Raw genomic sequence first — 20,437 nt, 5'->3', positions numbered from 1 at the left:
GATTCATCAAAATAAGCAAACAACACATAGAAAATAGAATCTGTCAAAAACAGAACAGTCTGTAGCAATCTAGAACTCTCGAATACTTTTGTAACTCCAAAAATTCTGAAACATTAGGAATACCTAAGCAATTTTTCTATTAATCTTCTGCAAAAAGAATCAGTATTTTATCATGCTTCTGTTAAAAATGAGAATTTTTTTTCCTGAGCGCAAAAGTTTCTGTTTTTCAGCAAGATCAAATCAACTATCACCGTAAGCTATCCCAAAGGTCTTACTTGGCATAAACACTAATTAAAACACAAAACCACATCTAACCAGAGGCTAGATGAATTCTTTATTGCAAAATAGAATCTCAAAAGTAAAAAAATTGGTTTGCCTCCCACCGAGCGCTATTGTTTAATGCCCTTAGCTAGGCATTGATAATTTCGATGATGCTCACATGAAAGACAAGAATTGAACCACAAAGAGAGCATCATGTAGCATGTGAAAAACAAGTTTAAGTCTAACATACTTCCTATGCATAGGTATTTTATAAGCAAACAAATTATCAAGACAAGCAAAAACTAGCATATGTAAGGAAGAAGAAAGAAACAATAGCAATCTCAACATAACGAGAGGTAATTTAGTAACATGAAAATTTCTACAACCATATTTTCCTCTCTCATAATAATTACATGTGGGATCATATTCAAATTCAATAATATAGATATCACATAAAATTTTCTATACATGATCCACATGTATGCAAAGTTGACACTCTTCCAAAATAGTGGGAATATCATTAACTAAAGTCATGACCTCTCCAAACCCACTTTTATCAAAAACTTCATAAGATTGAACATTATCCAAATATCTGGGATCTAAAGTTGACACTCTTCCAATCCCACTTTCAGCATTATTAAAAACATTATTATCAATCTCATATTCATCATGGGGCTTAAATAAATTTTCAAGATTATAAGAAGAATCACCCCAATCATGATCATTGCAACAAGTAGTGGACATAGCAAAACTAGCATCCCAAAGCTTAGGGTTTTGCATATCATTAACACAATTGACATTAATAGAATTTATAATAATATCATTGTAATCATGCTTTTCATTCAAGGAGCTATCGTGAATCACTTCATAAATTTCTTTTTTCGACACTTCATCACAATTTTCGGATTCATGAATTTCAAGCAAAACCTCATAAAGATAATCTAGTGCACTCAAATCACTAGCAATTGGTTCATCAGAATTGGATCTCTTAAAAAGATTAGCAAGTGGATGAGGATCCATATCAATAGATCTTTAGCAAGCGAAGATGCAAGCAAATAGAAGGCACATGGAAACATAAGCAAACCTAAGATCGAACGAAAGAACGGCGAAAGAGAAGGGCGAAGGAAAAGGCAAATCTTTTCAAAAATCGTTTTAGAAGTGGGGGAGAGGAAAACGAGAGGCGAATGGAAAATAATGTAATGCGAGAGATGAGAGTTTATGATGGGTACTTGGTATGTCTTGGATTGGCGTAGATCTCCCCGGCAACAGCGCCGGAAATTAGCAAGTTGACGGGAGACAAATCTTGACTTGACTTGGCGTAAATCTCCCGGGCAATAGCGCCAGAAATTCTTCCTGCTACTTCTTGAGCTTGCGTTGGTTTTTCCCTTGAAGAGGAAATGGTGATGTAGCAAAGTAGAGTAAGTATTTCCCTCAGTTTTGAGAACCAAGGTATCAATCAAGTAGGAGACAACGCACAAGTCACTGAATACCTGCACAAACAGTCACCAACTTCCACCCAACGCAATAAAGGGGTTGTCAATCCCTTCACGGTTATTTGCAAAGTGAGATCTGATAGAGATGATAATCGGTAAAGTAATATTTTGGGTATTTTTGGTTTATGGAACACAAAGTAAAAGATTGCAAAGGAAAGTAGACCCGGGGTCATAGGTTTCACTAGAGGCTTCTCTCAAGATAGAAATTATTACGGTGGGTAAACAAATTACTACCAAGCAATTGATAGAAAAGCGCAAAGTTATGACGACATCTAAGGCAATGATCATGAACATAGGCATCACGTCCGTATCAAGTAGACCGACTTTTGCCTGCATCTAATACTATTACTCCACACATCGACTGACTCCTGCCTGCATCTAGAGTATTAAGTTCATAAGAACAGAGTAACGCATTAGGCAAGATGACATGATGTAGCGGGATAAACTCAAGCAATATGATGAAAACCCCATCTTATTATCCTCGATGGCAACAATACAATACGTGTCGGATCCCTTTCTGTCACTGGGATCAAGCACCGCAAGATTGAACCCAAAGCTAAGCACTTCTCCTATTGCAAGAAAAACCAATCTAGTTGGCCAAACCAAATTGATAGTTCGAAGAGACTTGCAAATATATCAAATAATTCATATAAGAATTCAGAGGAGATTCAAATAATATGCATAGATAAGCTGATCATAAATCCACAATTCATTGGATCTCGGCAAACATACCGCAAAAGAGTATTACATCGAATAGATCTCCAAGAACATCGAGGAGAACATGGTATTGAGAATCAAAGAGAGAGAAGAAGCCATCTAGCTACTAGCTATGGACCCGTAGGTATGTGGTAAACTACTCACGCTTCATCGGAGAGGCAATGGTGTTGATGTAGAAGCCCTCCGTGATCTAATCCCCCTCTGGCAGGATGCCGGAAAAGGCCCCTAGATGGGATCTCATGGGTACAGAAGGTTGCGGCAGTGGGAAAGTGTTTTCGTGGCTCTCCAGTTGGTTTTCGGAATATTTGAGAATATATAAGCGGAAGAAATAGATCGGTGGAGTCATGAGGGGCCCACAAGGGTGGGGGCGCGCCCTACCCCCCTGGGCGCGCCCTCTGTCCTTGTGGCCACCTCGTGGTTTCCCTGACGTGTACTCCAAGTCCTCTGGATGTCTTCTGGTCCAAGAAAAATCATCGCGAAAGTTTCATTCCGTTTGGACTGCATTTGGTATTCCTTTTCTGCGAAACTCTAAAGCAAGGAAAAACAGGAACTGGCACTCGGCTCTAGGTTAATAGGTTAGTCCCAAAAATAATATAAAATAGCATATTAATGCATATAAAACATCCAAAACAGATAATATAATAGCATGGAATAATACAAAATTATAGATACATTGGAGACATATCAGCGTGGCAGTGATCCGCTCCGAGGATGGGGCCAGATCCGCCGAAAGATCAGATCTGAGGTTCAGATCGGAGATTTGCTCTGGGGTTGAGCCCATGATGGCCGAAGGGTTTTTGATCCGGTTTGGAGTCCAGCCGAAAAGTACGAGCTCACGTGAATCTGCGGTGTACTCCAAGGTCCCAAAAGTGATAACCTGGTTCGGGGCAAAGTTCTCGACGGGCGCTAGATGGCCCATTGAGTTGGCGTGAAGAACCATGCTGCTGAACACGAAGAGCTAGCCGGGAACGAAGATGTCGCCATACCAACGTTGAAGTTGATCCGAAGATTGGCCATTGATCTTTTCTTCAGTTGCATAGCGGAATTCTTAATGAAAGCACCAATTTCTATACTAAAACCGGCAGACCTCGAGGTAGGGGGTCCCAAGCTGTGGATCTCGGATCGATGGGTAACAAGGGACGAAGGAGGGAGTATTTACCTAGGTTCGGGCCCTCTTGAAGAGGTAATACCCTACATCCCGCTCTGATTGTATCGATGATTGTGTATAGAGCACAAGCTTGATCTACCTCGAGTTCATAAGTTGTGTCCTAACCCTAGAGCTAGGTGAATGTGTTTATGATTGAGCCCCTCTACCGACTAAACCCCTCAACTTATATACACGCCAAAGGGGGGTACCTAGGGTTACACATGGCGGCGACCAAAGCTTTCCTTGGAGTACACGTCAAGTCTTCGGCAGAGTCCGTCTTGATCACGTCGAGGTGTGAGGCTTGCGGAGTCCCTCCTTGTAAGAATGACGGTCTGTAAGCTAGGATAGTGGAATGTGGGCCAACTAGGTTGGTACCCCCTAGTATAGGAGACCGTTAGGTGGCGTCGCTACGTGGTTAGCGCCCCATCTTGTAGCATCCTCAGTCACCTCGTGTGCAGCGCAACATCACTCCCGACGGCTGTACAACACTCGAGGGTCATTCGCAGCAATCTCGGCGACCCGATTCATAGAGAGGCAATGGAGGATGGAGCGGTGTTTACAACATCCATGTGTGTCGGTGACTGTGGTTGTAGTAGCCATGTTGGGGATGGTGTGTGGTTGTAGCAGTGATGGCAGTTACGGTGTGCTCCATACGGTGGCAGTTGCTTGTGCTCCAAGCGGTGGTAGATGCTTGTTCTCCAAGCGGTGGTTCCCCGCAAGACAGAGGAGAAAAGGACGGAGTAGAGGGTGGATTTGAGAGATTCGATGTACCCAGAAGATGTGGTTGTTTGTTTATTGTAAAGATAAGGATGTAGATGAGCGGTGTTGGGACCCATGGGGGCACGTGGCTTGCAGGGAAGGTGACAGACGCGGGGTTACAAATCGTCGGGTGATTTGAAGCGTTTCCGATATTACAATCAGAACACATGGAATTTAACAATGTTTTAGCTAAACGGAACGAAATTTGAAGTAAACCTAGAGTAAAATAAGCGAGGTATGAGATGGTGACCTCGTAGGCATGTCCTCTAATGCCGCAAGTATCTCCGTCATTGTCTAGGCCCCGCCATCGTGGACGTTCGAACCATCGCCTCCTTCCAGTGGTGGAAGGCTCGACTGGCTTCACGATAGTCCTGATCGGTGCTCAGCTGCCTTCGCCTGGACCCGACAGTCGCCTGGCGCTGTCGTTACCTTTGAGTCGGACCACGCGCTCGGACTCAACCAACCCCACTTTGAAGAGTTGGTCGTTGATCCAATAGTAGTCTCCATGGTGCTCCTGGCCCAATCAATGGTCCAGGCCTGTGTGGGCGCGAGCTCTACCAGGACCCAGGTCGGCGCGACGTCCGTCCGCGCGAAAGACTTCTGGCGCGCCGCCTTGGAGGCAGTCGTCACTATGGAAGATGAGCCTTCGCCACCAGGACCGAGGTAGTAGGCTACGCGGTCGCACACCGTGAAGATCACCGGAAGGGCAGGTCCTTCTTCACAGCGATCGAACGCAACTGGCTCCCGGACTACCGATGGGGTGGGGACGCCACTACCTAGCCATGGTGGAGATGACAACCCTCCTTCACACGGTGTCTGGTTTGGACTCAACGGTTGCGCATGATGGACAGGAATGACGGTGTCGGGTCGGGGTCGTGGAATGACCGCAGAACCACCATTTCCATCTGTCGCGCGAACTCTACGTCTGCCACGACAGCCCCGGTGAGAACGCACGGCTTCTATTCCTCCTAGTCCGAGGAGATGGGATCGAGCTTCTCCTTAGTGGGAGCGATCGACGACAACGGCCTCGGAGATTCGGAGAACACGCTCAGTGCCGCCAAGAGACAAAGCTTCTCCGGGCCCAGAGGGGTCAAGAACCACTCTGAGCCTTCGGACCTGCCCATTGCACCCGCCAGAGCTGGAGGTGTGCGGGTATCGGGGAAAGGTGCGACGATGATGTAGTGTTGTAGGGTTTGAGCATGGCCATGCCAACTTAAAAAGCCAAGACAGGCGGACCGACTCTGCTTCAGTGCTGGCAGCGGCAGGAGCAGACTTTTTCGGTGGTCGCGTTGTTGGGAATGTCGGGTGGCCGACCAGCCGGCATTAATGCATTTAGGAATATGTTACGTCGTCTCGTCTCATCGCGTCCACTCTGACCGGCATGAACGCAGCATGGAGAGCGAAGCGGAAAGGGGGAAGTGTTGACGTGGGTCCGCGTTGTCGAAGGCCTACGCAGCAGAGGTCTGGACTTGCACGAACCTCCCCTCGTTTGTTGTCGATTTGTGGGATTTCACACATTCGAACCGATCCTGACAAATTTGGTCACTGTTGTTGAAGGACAAATTTTTTCCAGATTGTTTAGATATTTGGGTGTGATTTGGTGATCCGTGGTGGAGTTGCCCTAATAACACTAGGAATAAACTCCAAACAGAGGACAAAATCTATTGTGCTTTTACCTATTTCGCTCGCTGGACTGGAGGCTTGCAATTGGATGCTTGTATCTTGTCCCATATCAATAAGTTCTTGAGAGCATGCGTGTGACGCAAAAGGTCAAACTCCCTTAATCTAAATCAAGATGTTCCCACTGTTTCGCGTCAAGAAAAATATACTACAACAAGTGTAGGCAGAACAAGGCTAGATCATGAAAAATCTTCGTACAGTACGTTTTATCATCTAGAGTCACTGGAAGTATCTGTACAATCTCTTCTACTCCCTCCGGTCCTTTTTACTCTGCACATTGGATTTGCCGAAAATCAAACTTTACTAAATTTGACCAAATTTATATTAGAAACTATTAACATCTATAATATTAATATAAAAATATATTCCAAAATGAATCTAATGATATTGGTGTTGTTATGTGAATGTCTATATTTTTTTATATAAACTTGGTCAAAGTTGGATGAGATTGACTTCAGACAAATCTAATATGCAGAGTAAAAAAGACCGGAGAGAGTACTTAAAACACAATGAAAAACGACTATGTTTTGTCCAGTTGTTCGAATAATAATATTACTAGTACATTAGACACGTAGAGAGAGCTGCGAGTGAGAAAGGGATGAGTACTGTTGAACGCAGTGACCATAGAGGGAGTAGTAATGAAAAACATTTATGATCTCTCTCTGGGGAAGTGAGCGAGTGAGGGGTGTGGATCGATGTGACTAGACCTGCCACCATCCCTATCTGCTCCTTTCCGAAGCGAGGAGGCATGTCGCCATCCCTTGAGGCAACCAAGCACAAGCAAGGCCGCCATGAATTCATGTAAGCGAGGAGGACAGGGAGGCTCATGCTTCACATGCAACAGGGTGAAGTGAAAGGTGGTGCCATGCTGCGATGGCGTGTTGCTGGGAGCATCTCTCGGCTCCCTTTCTCCTATTTGCTGCAGCAGGACCACTTCAATGCTGAGTTTTCAAAGGACAACACTTTGTTTTCTTTCTGGAAAACAAAAGGACCAAACTTTGTGAGTGGAAAGAATTCAGGAATACTCTTATAGGTAGGGTGGTGGTAGTAATGACTGGCAGCCAGCCTGCCAGTAGACATGGCCGCAAACAAGGGGTCTTTGATTTGTTCATTATTAATAGTATCTTTTGGATTGGAAAGGATTTTTTTTGGATAATGTTATTTTCTTTATGATTGTATAAGGACGTGTTTGGTAGACCGTATATATAGGCCCGCGCGAAAAGAAAATAGATTGTTTTGCTTACCCGGGTTCACACTTTGGCACGCATCACACGAACCTCAAAGCACTACACAGTCAAGCCCGCTGGAAACGCTGGAAACGGCAGTTTCTCCATAGCCAGACTGAGGTGAGGCACATCAAGCGCTAAGTCACACGAGAGGAGTATGGAGGGATGCGACCTAGTATACAGCCCGTACGTGCTATTTCTCCTGCCTCCAGGAAGCTCTTCTCTAATCCACTTCTTCCTCATCCTATCCGATCTACACAACGATGCTTCGATTTAAGATAAGCTTTGCACGAAAATGATGCACATGGATGTTATGATTGCATTCAGACGATCAATTCGTAGTTTCATTGACGGCGGCGGTCTTGCGCGCGGTGGCGGTCGATTTGGCGGCCAGCTCCGCCTCCCTCTCCTTGCGCGCGGCAGCGGTCGATCTGGCGGCCAGCTCCATCCGGCAGCGGTGGCAGTCGAGATTGCGAAGGGCGACCTCGTGCTTCATCCGGAGGAAGTTGCACCAGGCACGGAGGATCTCCGCCTGGAATCTCCACTTCTCCTTCCCGGTGTCCTCCCGCTCATGTGGCTGCGCGGCGGCCCCCTAGGAGCAGGGCGACGACGCCGGCGCGGACTGCAGACCGCGTAAGCGGCACTTCATCTCGAATAGCGCACCGAGGTTGACTGCCTTGGGCGCCGGGCAGGGCTGCTGTGGTCAGGCCATCTCCGTCCGGGCGAAGTCATGCTTGAGCCGCTTCGAGCGCCACCGCCCAGCTCGCGCGCCAGCTCCGCCTTCTCTTCATGCGCGCACAGCTGCTGCTGCTGCTGCTGCGCCGACAACGGCACGGGTGGAGGCACCAGGAACTGTTGCTGCTGGTGGTGGAAATCCATGTTCGTCGTGTCGGGCGGAGGCATTAGGAACTCCTGTTGTTGCTTCACACTTTCTCTACGGCGAACGACGCTAGCAACTAGTTCGTCGCGATGTACACGTGGTCTCGCCACGACTTCGTGCTTGTCGTGTTGGACGTGGCGCCACGGTCATCGTCCACCGCAGTCGTCATGGTCTGACACGCACTGCATTTTCCCTCCCCCGTCCTCTGCCTCAGCGCTCCTTCACATGGACTTTCTTTGCGGTGGCGACCGTAGTAACCAGTTCACCGCTGCGCCGGCAAGAATGCTCGCCCAGACTCCGTGCTCGTCGTGTGGGACGCGGCAATGTAGGCACCGTCCACCGCAGTCGCGAGGCACAATGTAACTGTGTGCGTTAAGTGTAAATGTTAGCTCTTAATCATATCCCGAAACACCATGTAATTGCATGATCCGAGCCAATGCAAGACACCAAACACCGCCGAAATTGCTTAATGCAAGAGACCTAGATGCGGGCATCTAAACAATGTCTTTTTTTTTGCGTGTTTTCCCTCAACCAGACTCCGTTGAGCCCGGCTCCACAGGCAAGGTAACCAAACACACCCTAAAGGTATTAGAGCATATACAACCAGGTTTGTCAAATGTGCCACCCATACGTCTGTGGATGCGTGTGGACGCGTTCGCCGACAGTGACGGGTCATCCCTCATTTGTCCTCGTCCAAACCCTCATTCCTCAAATGTCTGTACAATCCAAGCAATTATGTAAACAAACAATACAATGTAGATCAAACCTACATATATATAGCACAATCCCACCCAAAAGACAGAGAACACCATCAGACATAGTTCATCACCGGACAGATTAACTAGGTACAACATAAACTAGATAGACAGAGCGGGGCGACGGACATCATCATTTCCTCCCCGGGCCTTTCCCCTTGCGGTCACCAGAGTGGCGGCGGTAGCCCTTCGTGTACGGTCCACGACGGGAGTTGCATCGCTGTGTGTGCTCGTCGTGCCGTTGTCCGACGACGGCCAGATGATACCGATGAGACGTCGGACAACATGGGCTTGCTACTTCGCGTGACGCTCCTTTTGCATCGCGAGGCGCTCTGAATCTTCGATGTCGGGCTGGAGCGCCTTCGCGATCTTGCAACAGAGGCACCTCATGTCCATCTCTGCAGTGGTCAACGATGGGCAGAGGGCATCACACAGGAGTTGCTCCTCCGAGTCGACATACGCCGACCCCACGCGTCTACGGGAGGAGCCGGCCTTCGGCGCCCTCTATGCGGCCCTCTACCTCTCGTGGAGGGTGGATTTGGGCGCCGACTCCGGCATCCTCATCCATTATCTTAGCGCGGGCATGAGCACCTAATGTCATTCGGGAGGAGCTAGGGCCGGCAACGGATCTGGAGAGGCGCATAGCGCGACTTGGCCGCATTACATCATTGGGCCACCCGGGATGGCGTGGACATCATGGATGAGGATCACGAGCTCCTCGTCTTCTGGTGCCTCGGTCCCGGAGTCGTTCTCTTTCAAGAGCCTGTCCCAATCGATGGTATCAGATTCATTGTAGGAGGCGCTGCCGGAGCCGACTATGGTGGAGTGGAGGGGAGGGGACGGGAAGAGGAGGGGATAGGAAAGGGACGAGATTGAGAGTGATCAAAACGGAGAGGTCAAGTGTGGACTTTGACTATGGGTTCATCTAGCGGAGGGGTATTTGTGGTGTCATAGTGGGCCATAGTGGGTCACATCCTACGTGGCAGACGCGTCTGGGTCTCCCCATATCCACGCCATGTATGGACTGGGTATGGGGTTGATGTTCAGCCTGGATGTTTGGGCTGCGTTTGCCATGTCCAGTTGTTGGACATTTCCTATCCAAGTAGTGACCGAGCAGGCTGCCCGGACATTTGAGATGGATATGGGGCCTCTGGTTGTAGACGCTCTTATCGGCCATAGTTTATAAATGAATGGTTCTTTCAAACAATTACAAGGACAGCAAAAGGAGAACTTAGACAATGTTTTATGTGGTGGATATCCATGACACGGAAAACTCGTATCTGAAGCTACTTCAAAATTCCCCATCCATAGGAGGTGCTCGGCCTCGCGTCCCACAAGCGCAGCATCACTGGGCAGCGCTCGCACATTGTTTGGTTGAAGGATGGTGACACTAATACGATGTTCTTTCACATTCATGTGAGCATTCGGTAACATGCAACCACTTTTTTTGATGGTGTAGTGACGTACGCGTCGCCTCTTCCCGGAAAGAGATGGAGTGAGCACTCGATCAACCTTTATGCCCTCAAGTCATCGATAATCTACACTAGACTCCTCGAGTTCCCCTTCTCGGAGGACAAAATCTGGCGTGTGATCAAGGATTTGCAGTCAGACAAAGTTCCTTGTCCTGATGGGTTCTTGCACCATTTTCTCCAAGCGGTGTTGCCTGATCTTCAATGATGCAGCTATGAAGGCGATCGCCTCCTTCGACATTGTTGATGGCAGAGGGTTTTCTCGCCTAAATGAGGCTTCCATCGCCCATGTCCTGAAGCATGCTGGGGCGGTGAATATTCGAAATTCTAACCGGGGCGGTGCATATCTTCAAAGCCATGGCAATGGTCTTGCTTCCTCCCTGATGGTGCTTATGGAATCGAATCAAAGTGATTTCGTCGGCGTCCGCTCGATCAAAGACAATTTACATCTTGTGCAACACTCCATCTGCACGCTGCACTGTAAAAACTCCCTTGCAATCATGCTCAATCTCGACATCGCGAAGGCGTTTAACTAACGTGTACCCTTTTCTCCTTGAGATTCTGCAGCATCATGGTTTTGGCCCTCGCTGGCTGGCTTGTGTATCGCTTCTAATGTCCTTCACTAGCATCCACGTCCTGGTGAAAGACGATGCCAACGAGGGCTTTTGGCACAACCGAGACTTCATCAGGGCAATCTTCTACCCCCTACTCTTCATTTTAGTAATGATGTCAGGGATGTCTTGTTCAAAGCTGTGAAAGAGGTAGGCATATTTGCCCACTTGAGTCGTTAGGGCGTCCGATGTCGCCTCTCGATCTTTGTGGATAATGTCGTGATCTTGTTGCGCTTGGAGGTCTTCGAGGAAAATGTGGTGCTCGTTCTCGTGTGAGCTTTTGGGGGCGTCATCCGACCTCCACTTCAACATTGCTAAGAGCTCATCGTCCTTGGCTAGGTGCCAGAATGTTGACCTCTTCGTGTCCACCCTTGCAATGAGATGTCCCAACCGTAAGTTACTTATTGTTTACCTGGTTCTCCCTCTTTCTCTCAAAGGCGGACCTGTAGCCACCGGTGGATATATAAATGTGCCACCAAGCTTCCAACTTGGAAGGCTTCTCCATTGAAGTGCATAGGACATCTCTCTACCATGCCAATTTACCACATGTTTTCCTTGACCTTCCCCTTTGGTTCTACAAATGCTTCGAGAAGCTTCAACTTAGGTTCATTTGGAGAGGGCACTATGATGCCAAGGGCTGGCACTACATTGCACGCATCTTGTGGTAGACGCATGCTACTTGTGAGCTGCGTTGGGATTTCCTCGAAGAGGAGAGGATGATGCAATACAGTAGAGATAAGTATTTCCCTCAGTTATGAAACTAAGGTTATCAATCTAGTAGGAGAACTAAGCAATGACTAGTAAACATCACCTGCACACAAAAAAAACTTGCAACCCAACGCGTAGAGGGGCTGTCAATCCCTCAACAGTTATGAGCAAGATTAAACTGTATAGTTTTTGATAGATAGATCAAAGAAAAATACAAAATAAATTAAATAAAAGAAAATTATAGCAAGGTATTTTTAGTTTTAATATATGATAAAAGATAGACCCGTGGGCCATAGTTTTCACTAGAGGCTTCTCTCATAAAAATAGCATATGGTGGGTAGACAAATTACTGTTGGGCAATTGATAGAAAAGCAAATAATTATGACGATATCCAAGGCAATGATCATGTATATAGGCATCACGTCCGAGACAAGTAGACCGAAGCGATTCTGCATCTAATACTATTACTCCACACATCGACCGCTATCCAGCATGCATCTAGTGTATTAAGTTCATGGAAGAACGGAGTAACGCCCTAAGAAAGATGACATGATGTAGACAAGACAAACTCATGTATGAAATAAATCCCATCTTTTTACCCATAATAGCAACGATGAATGCGTGTCATGTCCCTTTCTATCATTGGGATTGAGCACCGCAAGATCAAACCCATCATAAAGCACATCTTCCCATGGCAAGATAAATCAATCTAGTTGGCCAAACAAAACCAATAAATTGGAGAATAAATACGAGGCTATAACAATCATGCATAAAATAGTTCAGAGAAAACTCAAATAATATTCATGGATAGAGCTGATCATAAACTCATAATTCATCGGATCCTAACGAACACGCCACAAAAAGTACATCAAATAGATCTCCAAGAACACCGAGGAGAACATTGTATTGAATATCATATAGAGAGAACAAGTCATCTAGCTACTAACTATGGACACATAGGTTCATGGTAAACTACTGACGTATCATCGGAGGGCAGCAAGGATGATGAAGAGCCCCCTCCGGCAGAGTGCCGAAAAAGGCCTCTAGATGGGATCTCGTGGTTCTAGAACTTGCGGCGGCGGAAAAAGTATTTTGTGGACTCCTCTATTGGTTTCATGATTTTAGAGAATTTATAGAGGCGGAGCTAGGTCAAAAGGAGCCATGTGGGCCCCACCACCCACCAGGGCGCGCCCTGGTGCCTTGTGGGCCCATGGTTGAAAGTGTGTTAAGTCGACTAGAGGGGAGTGAATAGGCGATTTTTATAAATTCTTCACTGAGGAATTTCAGGGTGAGGAAATTCCTGAGCGAAGAACTACTTGCAGCGGAATAAGTACTCAGATGCAGACATGACATAACATAAGCATGGACATCATGATGAATTGAAAACAAGATACTGAGTACAGAAAGCGTAAGCACGGGATAAAACAGGATGAAGACAAACAGACTGAAGAAATTGAACTGAGGAAATTGAGAAAGTCTTCAGTCAAAGCCTTCAAACAGATATGAACAAGCACACAACACAGTAATGAGGAAATGAAGGGGTTGAGGAAATAGAACCAGTAAGCTTGGTGAAGACAATGATTTGGTAGACCAGTGTGACGCCCCCGATTTGACCGTACACTAATCATACACGCAAATGTGTACGATCAAGATCAAGGAATCACGGGAAGATATCACAACACAACTCTAGACACAAATAAAATAATACAAGCTTTATATTACAAGCCAGGGGCCTCGAGGGCTCGAATACATAAGCTCGAATACACAAGAGTCAACGGAAGCAATAATATTTGAGTACAGACATAAGTTAAACAAGGTTGCATTAAGAAGGCTAGCACAAAAGTAGCAACGATCGAAAAGGCAAGGCCTCCTGCCTGGGACCTCCTAACTACTCCTCGAAGTCGAACTCCAAGTAGAATCATCCTCAGGATCCTCTGGCTCCTGGACTCCATCATCTGGTTGCGACATCCAAGAAAAATGGAAAAGGGGGAAAAGAGGGAGCAAAGCAACCGTGAGTACTCATCCAAAGTACTCGCAAGCAAGGAGCTACACTACATATGCATTGGTATTAATGAAAGGGGTAGTATATGTGGACTAAACTGCAGAATGCCGGAATAAGAGGGGGATAGCTAGTCCAATCGAAGACTATGCTTCTGGCCGCCTCCATCTTGCAGCATGTAGAAGAGAGTAGATGGTAAGTTCACTAAGTATCATCGGATAACATAATCCTACCCGGCGATCCTCTCCTCGTCGCCCTGTGAGAGAGCGACCACCGGGTTGTATCTGGCACTTGAAAGGGTGTGTTTTATTAAGTATTCGGTTCTAGTTGTCATAAGGTCAAGGTACAAGTCTGGGTCGTCCTTTTACCGAGGGACATGGCTATTCGAATAGATAAACTTCCCTGCAGGGGTGCACCACATTTCCCAACACGCTCGATCCCCTCTAGCCGGACATACTTTCCTGGGTCATGTCCGGCCTCATAACATCAACACGTCGCAGCCCTACTTAGGCACAACAGAGAGGCCAGCACGCCGGTCTAAATCCTATGCGCGCAGGGGTCTGGTCCCATCGCCCATTGCACACCTGCATGTTGCGTGCGCGGTCGGTGAGCAGACCTAGCAACCTCCATTACAAAGGAAGTTGCATTACGCGGTCCAACCCGGCACGCGTCGCTCAGTCGCTGACATCACGAAGGCTTCGGCTGATACCACGACGTCGAGTGACCATAACTGTTCCCGCATAGTTGGTTAGTGCGTATAGGCCAGTGGCCAGACTCAGATCAAATACCAAGATCTTGTTAAGCGTGTTAATTGATGTAACCGCGGACGCCAACCAGGGCCAGGCCCACCTCTCTCCTAGGTGGTCTCAACCTGCCCTGTCGCTCCACCACAAAGTAACAGTCGGGGGCCGTCAGGAACCCTGGCCCACCACTACCGGGATGGAACCACCTGTTTTTTCAGCCCCCACATCGGAATCACTTGCGGGTACTCTACGAGCCGACCCGACTTTAGTCACCACATGTATCACATATTATGTATATAAGTATATACCCGTGATCACCTCCCAAGTGATCACGGCCCGATAGTATAGCATGGAAGACATACAAGAATGTAGGGCCACTGATGATAAACTAGCATCCTATACTAAGCATTTAGGATTGCAGGTAAGGTATCAATAACTGTAGCAACAGTGACAGGCTATGCATCAGGATAGGATTAACGGAAAGCGGTAACATGCTAAACTACTCTAATGCAAGCAGTAGAGAGAAGAATAGGTGAAATATCAAGGGGGGGGCTTGCCTGGTTGCTCTGGCAAGGAGGGATGGTCGTCGACGTAGTCAATCTCGGGGGTATCGGCAGCGGTCTCGGAGTCTACCAGAAAGAAGTAACGGAGGGGAACACAATAAATAACAGAGCAATCAAAGCATCACAAAGCATAATAGGGCAATACACGGTGCTAGGGGTGACCTATCGCAGTAGTAGGGGATACCGACGAAGGGGGGAAACATCCGAGAAAGTATCCCCGATGTTTCGCGTTTTCGGACAGACTAACCGGAGGGGGAAAGTTGCGTGTTCGCTGTGCTAGGGATGTGTGGCATATGAACGGGGTGCGTAACCGGATTCGTCTCGTCGATCTAAGCAACTTTCATGTATAAAGTTTTCCCATCCGAGCTACGGTTTATTTACTATTATTTTTTAAGTTTTAAATCATTTTCTAATTTATTATTATTAAATTAATTCTAAATTAGTATTATTTGAAGGAAATATGCCCTATAGGCAATAATAAAGTTATTATTTATTCCTTATATCATGATAAATGTTTATTGTTCATGCTAGAATTGTATTAACCGGAAACTCCGTACATGTGTGAATACATAGACAAACAGAGTGTCACTAGTATGCCTCTACTTGACTAGCTCATTAATCAAAGATGGTTAAGTTTCCTAACCGTAGACATGAGTTGTCATTTGATTAACGGGATCACATCATTAGGAGAATGATGTGATTGACTTGACCCATTCCATTAGCTTAGCACTGGATCATTTAGTTTACTGCTTTTGCTTTCTTCATGACTCATACATGTTCCTATGACTATGAGGTTATGCAACTCCCGATTACCGGAGGAACACTTTGTGTGCTACCAAACGTCACAACGTAACTGGGTGATTACAAAGGTGCTCTACAGGTGTCTCCAATGGTACTTGTTGAGTTGGCATAGATCAAGATTAGGATTTGTCACTCCGATTGTCGGAGAGGTATCTCTAGGCCCACTCGGTAATGCACATCACTGTAAGCCTTGCAAGCATTGTAACTAATGAGTTAGTTCTGAGATGATGTATTACGGAACGAGTAAAGAGACTTGCCGGTAACGAGATTGAACTAGGTATTGAGATACCGACAATCGAATCTCGGGCAAGTAACATATCGATGACAAAGGGAACAACGTATGTTGTTATGCGGTTTGACCGATAAAGATCTTCGTAGAATATGTGGGAGCCAATATGAGCATCCAGGTTCTGCTATTGGTTATTGACCAGAGACGTGTCTCGGTCATGTCTACATAGTTCTCAATCTCGTAGGGTCCGCACGCTTAAAGTTCGGTGACGATCAGTATTATGAGTTGTTGTGTTTTGATGTACCGAAGGTAGTTCGGAGACCCGAATATGATCACAGACATGACGACGAGTCTTGAAATGGTTGAGATGTAAAGATCAATATATTGGACGACTATATTCGGAAACCTCTAGTGTTCCGGGTGGTTTCGGAGAAAACCGGAGTGCCGGAGGGTTACCGGACCCCCCCCGGGAGAAATAGTGGGACTTATGGGCCTTGGTGGAGAGAGAGAGGGCTGGCCTTGGGTAGGCCGCGCCCCCCTCCCCCTCTGGTCCGAATTGGAGTAGGAGAGGGGGGGCGGCGCCCCCCTTTCCTTCTCCTTCTCCCCCTTCCTTTCCCCCTCCTAGTAGGAGTAGGAAAGAGGGGAGTCCTACTCCTACTAGGAGGAGGACTCCTCCTCCTGGCGCGCCTACAGGGGCCGGTCGGCCTCCCCCCTTGCTCCTTTATATACGGGGGTAGGGGGCACCTCTAGACACAAGTTGATCTGTTGATCTCTCCCAGCCGTGTGCGGTGCCCCCTCCACCATAATCCACCTCAATCATATCATAGCGGTGCTTAGGCGAAGCCCTGCGTCAGTAGCATCATCATCACCGTCATCATGTCGTCGTGCTGACGAAACTCTCCTGTGAAGCTCTGCTGGATCGCAGTTTGTGGGACGTCATTGTAACACCCTCGATGCGACTATATCTCCCACGTGTCGAGGCACGACTTAGAGGCATAATCGCATTGAAGGGATATGTCGCAAGTTAGGCAATCTTCACAACATCCCATGTAATATAGATAATAAAAGGGGAGATAACATAGTTGGCTTACACTCGCCATGTCAATCAAGTACATAAATAACATTACATCATCCAAACACTCATGGCCCGACTACGGCGCCAAAATAAAAGATAACCCAACATGCGACACGGTCCCGATCACCCCCAACTGGACACCACTACTGATCATCAGGAAAGGAAACATAGTATCGTTGAGAGTCTTCGTCGAACTCCCACTTGAGCTCAAGCGCGTCACCTGGAGCGGAATCATCAGGCCCTCCATCTGGTGTAATAGTAATCTGTGAGCCACAGGGTACTCAGCAATCTCGCACCCTCGCGATCAAGATTATTTAAGCTTATAGGTAAGACAAGGTAAATATGTGGAGCTGCAGCAAGCGACTAGAAAATATGGTGGCTATCCTATTTGCAAAAGAGAGCGAGAAGAGGAGGCAAAGCGCGAGCGAGAAACTAGAGAGCAACCTGCGCAAGCATTACTCCAACACCGTGTCCACTTCCCGGACTCCGCCGAGAAGAGGCCATCACGGTAACACACTCAGTTGATTCATTTTAATTAAATTAAGGTTCAAGTTATCTACAACCGGACATTAACAAATTGCCATCTGCCCATAACCGCGGGCACGACTTTCGAAAGTTCAAATCCCTACAGGGGAGTCCCAACATAGCCCATGACAAGCTCTCACAGTCAACGAAGGAATAGACCTCCTCCCGAGACATTCCGATCAGACTCGGCATCCCGGTTCTTCAAGACAACTCCGACAATGGTAAAACAAGTCCAGCAACACCACCCGCTGTGCCGACAAATCCTGATAGGAGCTGCACATATCTCGTTCTTAGGGCACACCGGATAAGCTAAGCGTACGGGAGCTAACGTAACCCAAGTTGCCAAGGGACGGCCCCGCACGGTGCTCTAGGTTGGACCAACGCTCAGAAGAGCACTGGCCCGGGGGTTTAAAATAAGATGACCCTTGAGTCCGCAAAACCCAAGGGAAAAGGCTAGGTGGCAAATGGTAAAACCAAGGTAGGGCATTGCTGGAGGAGTTTTATTCAAGACGGACTGTCAAGGGGTTCCCATTATAACCCAACCGCGTAAGGAACGCAAAATCCGGGAACATAACACCGATATGACGGAAACTAGGGCGGCAAGAGTGGAACAAAACACTAGGCGAGAGGCCGAGCCTTCCACCCTTTACCAAGTATATAGATGCATTAAGATAACATGGCAATATAATGATATCCCAACAAGTAAATAATGTTCCAACAAGGAACGGTCTCCAATCTTCACCTGCAACTAGCAACGCTATAAGAGGGGCTGAGCAAAGCGGTAACATAGCCAATCAACGGTTTGCTAGGACATGGTGGGTTAGAGGTTTGACATGGCAATTTGGGAGGCTTGAAAGCAAGTGGTAGGCATCGTAGCATTGTCATAGCAAAAGTGCGATCATCTAGCAAAGCAAAGATAGTAGTAATTTCAAGGGTATGATCATCTTACCTGCAAAGTTGTCAGAGTTGACTGGATCCTCGAAAGCAAACTCAACGGGCTCCTCGTTAGCGAACTCGTCTCCTGGCTCTACCCAAACAAGACAAACAGGCAAACGGAACACAATCAACCACGTGCAAAGCTCAAACAATATGATGCAAAGATGGTATGCTATGCGGGATGCGATGCGGAATGCATATGCAAGATTTGACAAGGGATGCATGAACCTGGCCTCAACTTGGAAATCCAAGTGTTCCACTGGAAAGATGAGATGAAATCGCTTGAAAACAATATAAAGAACGCCGGAATCGGAGTTACGGTTTGGAAATGGCAAGCGATTCAAGTATGACACCGGTCTGCGATTTACAGCAAGTAGCCATCTAAATGCAAAGAGATGAACAAGCTACAACACCCAAACATGACAACAAAATACATGGCAGGGATGCATTCATGATGCTTAACAAAAGTCTAGCACTGAGCTATGGCCAAATCATCCATTAACAGCTTCAAACAAGCATGGCAAGAATGCATATGGTAAACCGATCTCAGACTTAGTGAAATTAACACTTGTCCGGAATTTCAGATCAGATAGCACTCTTCGGAGCAACAAAACTACATGATACAGGACCTGAACATGGCAAAGTAAAGCATGGCATGGAGCTACTCAAAGAGCTTAACAAAAGTCCCTTAGTGACCTTGAGCCAAAAGGGATCAGAAAATACAATTGCAAGCATGGGAACATGGCAAAAACATAATCAGTTCTCAGACTTAGTGAAAACTGGAGCATGCTGAAAACAGATGTCAAGTAGGCATGTTCACGACCTCGATGCACTCACTACGGAGCAAGTCATGACCAACTAAGCATACACCCATCAATAATACACAAAATGCAAGCTAGACATGGCAAGAACAATAGCATAGCATGCACGGATCAACTACAACATCGGCAAAATCGCTAACAAGTAGACAATCTGCCCAGATTCACGAAGTAGCAAAAGTAGAGCTCGATTGACTCAAGCTAGGGTGCTCCATAAATGCAACCAAAGACATGGATGGATAGAGCACTACAGGATTAACAAAACATCCTTACTGATCATCCTCAAAAGAGGCACGGATCACTAGGAAACAACATGAACATATGGCCATATGAGATAAACAGCTCAAGGACTTAGTGGAAATGCTAAGTCCCTGAAATCAGCACTAACAAGTACACCACTTTGCAAGCTTGTACTAGTCACCACACACATCACAAAAATACATGGGTTGCAGCTCTGGAAAGATGGCAAAACCCTTAACAAAACATATATAGAGCTCAATGGCATATCATGCACACAATAATCATGGCAAAAATGACAAATATCTAAATGGAGTAGCAGATCTGACAAATATCTCAAGTAGCACTCTTCTAACAGCATTTCGGGCATCAAGATGAACTCAAATGAAAATGATGCAATGGAATGAAATGATGTACTCTGTGAGATGAACATTTTGATATGCTATATGCCCAAAACGGAGTTATGGATGCAAAGTTACGGCACGATGAACATGGGCATATGGATCTGGGAATTTGAGGACTTAGAAGAAAATCATCACCCGCGGATCTAGGGTTGACCCGGGCACGCAAAACGAAGCGGTGGCGGATCTCGCCGGAGAAGACTCAGACGGCGGTCGGCGAGGACGGGGTCGCCGGATCCGGCTCTCCCGCGGCCGAATCTGGCCGGCGACAAGGTCGGGAAGGCGACGGCTGGTCGGAGGGCGCACGCGGCGTCAGGGGCGGCGGTGGCCGCGGCGGCCCGGCGCGGCGCTGACCGGATGGTGCACTTGAGCCCGCCGGCGATGGCGTCTGCGGCGGGGCTGGC

The sequence above is a fragment of the Triticum dicoccoides genome, chromosome 4A, assembly GCF_002162155.2.
Source record: "Triticum dicoccoides isolate Atlit2015 ecotype Zavitan chromosome 4A, WEW_v2.0, whole genome shotgun sequence".
In the NCBI taxonomy this organism is placed as follows: domain Eukaryota; kingdom Viridiplantae; phylum Streptophyta; class Magnoliopsida; order Poales; family Poaceae; genus Triticum; species Triticum dicoccoides.
This window is presented reverse-complemented; position numbering follows the sequence as displayed.